Raw genomic sequence first — 5,840 nt, forward strand, 5'->3', positions numbered from 1 at the left:
CCGGCTGCAGCAGCTCCGGCTGCAGCAGCTCCGGCTGCAGCAGCTCCGGCTGCAGCAGCTCCGGCTGCAGCAGCTCCGGCTGCAGCAGCACCTGACTTTTTGTCCTCTTGGTGAAGACCTGCAGTAAAAGGTGAAAGGTGTTTCCCTCCTTCTGAATATTTGACAAGCAAATAATATGTTAATTTGTCCGCCTGGAGCCAATCGTGTGATTGTTGGTCTAGATGCCCGCAGCGCCGCTCAGCCCTCAGCAAACTGCGCTCCGTGCGGGTGAAGCTGTTTGTCTTCAGGTGGGGCGTTTCTCTGCTGGTGCGCGGTCCCGACCTGCTCCGCTATACAAAGGATGAAGGATCCCGGCCAGAGCAAAGCCTCAGCCCGCTCCGAAGCGCCCAGCATGGCTCTCCTCCGGCACATCGGGACCTGCCTGCCCTTCTTCCTGCTCGCCGTCACCTTTGACATCCTGGGCCTGGTTCTGCTGTTCGTCGGGATCTTCGGCGACCTGCGCATCGACGGCCTCTTCTACGGAGACTTCTTGATCTACTCGGGCTCCCTCATCATCTTCGCCAGCCTGGCCTGCTGGCTCATGTGGTACGTGGGCAACATCCGGGTGTCGGAGTACGACGGGCAGAAGAGGAACAGCATCGCGCTGCTGGCCAGGAAGATCTCGGAGAGGCTGAGCCTGAAGCTGAAAGGGGAGGACTGCGTGAAGTGCGTGGTGGAGGACGAGGACAGCAGCCATGCGGGGACTCCTCCGATGAAACCGGGCAAGGTGACGTGGGGGAAATCCACGGTGTACGTGAACGAGGGTTACGACGGCTCCACGGACGGCGCTGACGGGGAGCAGTCCGTGGACTGACCGGCTCGGTTCGCATCCAGCCGCTTCCTGTCGGTCCAGATGTTGAAATCTGCAAAAACTTTCAGGTTTAGAAGTTAAATCCAGGACTGAAGGTCCAGCTTTCACTACTGTCTCATTTCAAAAACAATCTGCAATTATTATTTCAAGTTTGTTCATCTTTTAACTAGGGTTAGTGATTCTGATTATTTATTAGAAAATAATCAATATGTGATCCGCTTTTAGCCTATAAAAGTTAAACTGATCCAGTAGAGCCTTTTATCATTCATATTATAACAGATTTATTAATGTAGCTGTGAAATCAGCTGAGGTGCATCGCTGCAGGTAAAGATTAGGGTGATGGTTCAGAGCTCATCTGAAAACCAGAAGAAATGAAGCTAAAAAATGTTCTGATTCCTGCAAACTGATTATTCAAATGTATATAAGAGCAGACCATATTCTAAATTAATATCCATTATTTTGTTTTATTATATTTTAGATCAGACTTTCGGTAACACTTTATTTGAAGGGGTGAATAAGACTGTCATAAACATGTCATAACACATCATGAACATGAATAAACCTTCATGAATATTTATGACTGTTGTCATAAAGCGTCATTCGGTAAATTATGACACTTTTAATACAAAGTTGACATTATTCAAAATGTCGTTGTTATTTAACTTGACATTAACCAAGAAATCATTACTGTTTAAACTTTACCTTTAATAACAAAGTTACCTAATTTTTAAAGTGCAATCAGTAATACTTTTATAACAAATTTATATCAGTAATGATTTCTTGGTTAATGTCAAGTTGTCATAACAAAGACATTTTGAATAATGTCAACTTTGTATTAAAAGTGTCATAATTTACCGAATGACGCTTTATGACAACAGTCATAAATATTCATGACGGCTTATTCATGTTCATGACAGGAGTTATGACATGTTTATGACAGTCTTATTCACCCCCCTTCAAATAAAGTGTTACCGACATTTCTTGGTTGCCAAACATTAAATCTAAATCTGTCAGGTTTATGAATAATTCTGGATTATTCTGTTCAAACAGAGGATTCATCAGCTGTGATATTTCAGTTTATTTGAAGTGAAATTGTTGTTCTGTTCATATCTTTGTTTTGTTTTCTGATAAATGATTGTTGAAAGTACACACTGATTCACTAAACGCACAAAACGCAACTTTAATCTGATTTCAGTCGTACAAAGATTCTCGTAAACTCTGAGGATTTGTTCTCCAGCTGGAGGAAGTGTCAGGAAGTTTCACCTGTTTTTGTTTCGTGTGTTTCTGCTCAGCGACAGAAAAGGCCAGTCATGCTTCCTGTTGGGCTCTGGTCAGACTGGTTTGACTTCTTGGTGAGCTTTTGTTTGTTGTGGTATTAAAATCCTCCTCAGCGCCTCGAACGCCTCCTGACTCTGAAACGGAGACAAACGATCCCACCTGGAGGAAATCACACAAACACCAGAAACTTCCAGCTTCCTTTAACCAGAGCCGAGAGGTTCTTATAAACCTCCGTGTCTCTGACGCACTACTTCCTGCTAGTCATGAGGGTCAGAGGTCAAACGAGGTGTGAACTTTCCATGATGTCCAAGAACTGTTACAAAATCTCAAATCAGTAAAATTCACTTTGCAAAGACGCCATTTGACCAACCAGCTGGGTTTTCATGTCAGGTTCTGATTGCCATCAGGTTTCTGGCTGAGATGCAGTCAGGCATGCAGGGAGAAACCGGGCCGTCAGCTGGAGGTACGGCCCGTCCATCCGGTACCGGTCCTGCCACTGACACTCAGCTATGACAGAAATGCAAGGCGTGCTTTCAGTGAATAACAATGATGCTTCAGACCAGAACAGCAGTTTTCTGGAGCGACCGGCTCCGGGTCGCGTCACTCCACCAGCAGACAGCCAGCCATCCGCACCGGCGCCGCCGGCCCAAACATGGAGGAGGGAAAGTGCACCACCTTCTTCATCGGCCTGGCCATCTTTCTGGACGTGGTCGGCCTCCTGCTGCTCCTCATCGGCATCTTCGCTCCGCTGCCCTACTGGGACTTCTTCGTCCTGTCCGGGCCGCTGCTCATCTTCCTCAGCCTGGTTCTGTGGATATTCTGGTACCTGGGGAATCTGACCGTCTCTGAGGAGGAGCTCAACCTCCGAAAGCCGGACATCCTGTGACCTCCTCGGCCTGGATGAGGGCAGATCAGGTCGGATCGGGTCCAATCAGGTCCGATCGGGTCCAATCAGGTCCGATCGGGTCCAATCAGGTCGTATCAGGTCCAATCAGGTCTGAGGTGTCAACATGAGGAGAGAATGGATGGATCCACATGAAGCAGCCTGGAAATCAGGATTGGTCTCTCTGGAGCCTGACTGAAGGAAGTGGGATTCAACCTGAACTCTTGTTTCTGGACCAGGAACCAGAACCAGCTTCCCATCCAACTGGACCTCCATGATTCTGACTGTGGTTCTTGTTATCAGCTGGATAACAAGAACCAGAACTGAGCCTGGCTGTGTTTCTGTTCCACATGTTGTCAGTTTGGGTTTAAATTTCAGCAAGTCGTTGCACATTTATGTATGAAGGACGATATTCTGAACTAAAAGTGCTTTGAAATGACGGGTGTGTGTTTCTTTGTGACCCAAACCAGCCGGACTGGATCTGCTGCTCGCTTCGCTGAGATAATTTTAGAAACAAACCGCAGGAAGCTTTTCCATCAGCTCCACCTACACTGCAAAACATCAAGTGTTTTCACTGTAAATGTCTAAAAACATTTAAAATGAGACTAAACCGACTCACAAGCTCTCAGCAAAACAAAGAAGCTTGTTCAATAGTTACCTGTTGATGGAAAGTTAGTGAAATAATCTGCCGTGGAATGAAACGTTCCTCCCAGATTATAACTCAGAATAATATCCCTAGACCCATGAAAGTGACTGTTTTTCAAACTGAAATCATCTTTGATTTAGGTTGTTGTTTTAGGAAGGTGACAATGTTATGATTAATATTATATTATAACTTAAAATGTGTGAAAAATGTTTTGTTTGTCAGATTATTTAAGGAATTATAGACGTCAAACGAGCTCCTGTTTCTTGGTGTTGTTAGTGAGTTTTAATCTTAATTGTAATAAGATATTTGAAGTAGAAACTAGACAAAAATCATTCTCATGATTTTGTGTTTTTGCAGAGTTCTGGTAAATTTGCATATTTAATAGCTAATGAGGTGACCTCATTCATATTTTACTCTTTATTGTTTTGTGGATAATTAGTTTTATCTTTATTTTTGAGGTATTTCTTGACGTCTTATCCAGAAGCTTCATTATTTAGGAGCCGTGATTCTGCCTGTCTGGATCAGAAAAAACCTCAACAAACTCAAACTGCTGCAGGTCGTGTCTTTAACATCCCTGTGGTTGGATGTTGTTTAATCCTCCGTCCTGGAAGAAGAGCAGCTCAGATGCATCATCCAGGCCCTCAAATTAAAATGGCGTTCAGTGCCGAGAGCATCTGAACGCTAATGGTGTTTAGAGGAGCTGAGGACGAGGAGAAGCCAGAAAGCTTCGCCTTAAGCACCACTACAGCTCCATGAAAGTCCACAGGGACGCTGAAACTAAAACTCCTCGTCCACGCCCCGATCCTCCAGCCTTAATCAGCACTCAAGGCCCCATTATCTCCCTCAGAGATGGGAAGTGTTATTAATGCCTCCATTCGCTGCTGGAGAGGAAGTGATCGTCTCTCCAGTCGCAGCCGCTCGGCCCACTCCCTCTCACATCCCATTGATTCAACGCGTCCTTACAAACCTTAATCACAACTGGACACGTTTGTGCACAGTAGCTGCTCTCAGGAGAGATTCAGATGGCAAGAGGCTTCTGTGAGGAGAGCCAGGCTCAGATTTCCTCCCTGCAGGTGAAAATGATGAAGAGACGCTCAGTGAATCCCAGAGGAGCGACAGGAGGGGTGAGAGCAATTAGAGGCGGTTGTTCTTCCTGGCCTGGGATCGGCTGTCATCACAAGGCAGGAACAACAACATGAAGAACAAGAAATTATTCTGTTAATTACAACAGAACTTAAATTAGCAATAAATGAGTGGGTTTAAATCAATGAAGACCAGATCAGACAACCTGAAAGTACTAAATACAGTGAGATTATAATTATATGTTTCATGTTCAAACTCATAAACTGTTACAACCTCTCTGGTTCAGCATAAAAACTTCAAAATATGAAAAAAATTTATTTAAAAAACATGTTAAACCTTAAAGAGGATAAATGTCTCCCTCTAGTGGCTCATTTCTGTAATCACTTTAAATCTGCAGGCTGATTTTCAGAACCAACCGGCCCTGATTAGGTCCAGATTACTGTAAATCATGCTGCATATGACCACAAATATCCAGAGACTGTCACCAAAAATCAGAGTTGGATGCTCCCAAAATCTGCATTTGATTGATTTATTAAACGTGGCTCAAAATTGCAACTTTTTTCAATTAAAGAGTGACCAGAATCCTGCTGCTGTTGCTGAAAATAAACAAGAAAATAGGGTTAACCCCAAGGGAAAACATTTTATGAAAATATGTCCTGTCCGGTTATTGTTGAGGAGATTTTAAAAATGTCTGTGTTTAATTTACAAAAAATAAAATAATATTGTTTTTTAACCATGTTAATGGTTTTTATCTGTCAATTTTGTTTGCTTTTTTACTTAGAAAATTTAATTTTCAGAGCTTTTGATAAAGACAAAACTTTCAGCATTTGGGTGTTTAAAAAAACATTTTGGTCATTTTTAATTTTGGTAAAATTGGATGACTTTTTTATTATGAATTTTAGAAAATATATTTTTTTAAATTATTCTAAGGGGAAAAAAATCACATTTTGGTGTTTTTTATTTTTAAAAATCCCAATTTATTTATTTATTTAAACCTGTTGCAGACCAGCTGATTCTGGCCCATGTGGCTGAACATGTGATGGTGCAGTAGGGTGAATGTGTTTGTGTGTGTGTGTGTGTGTGTGTGTGTGTGTGTGTGT

Source organism: Poecilia formosa, unplaced genomic scaffold (assembly GCF_000485575.1).
Source record: "Poecilia formosa unplaced genomic scaffold, Poecilia_formosa-5.1.2 Scaffold455, whole genome shotgun sequence".
Classification (NCBI taxonomy): Eukaryota; Metazoa; Chordata; class Actinopteri; order Cyprinodontiformes; family Poeciliidae; genus Poecilia; species Poecilia formosa.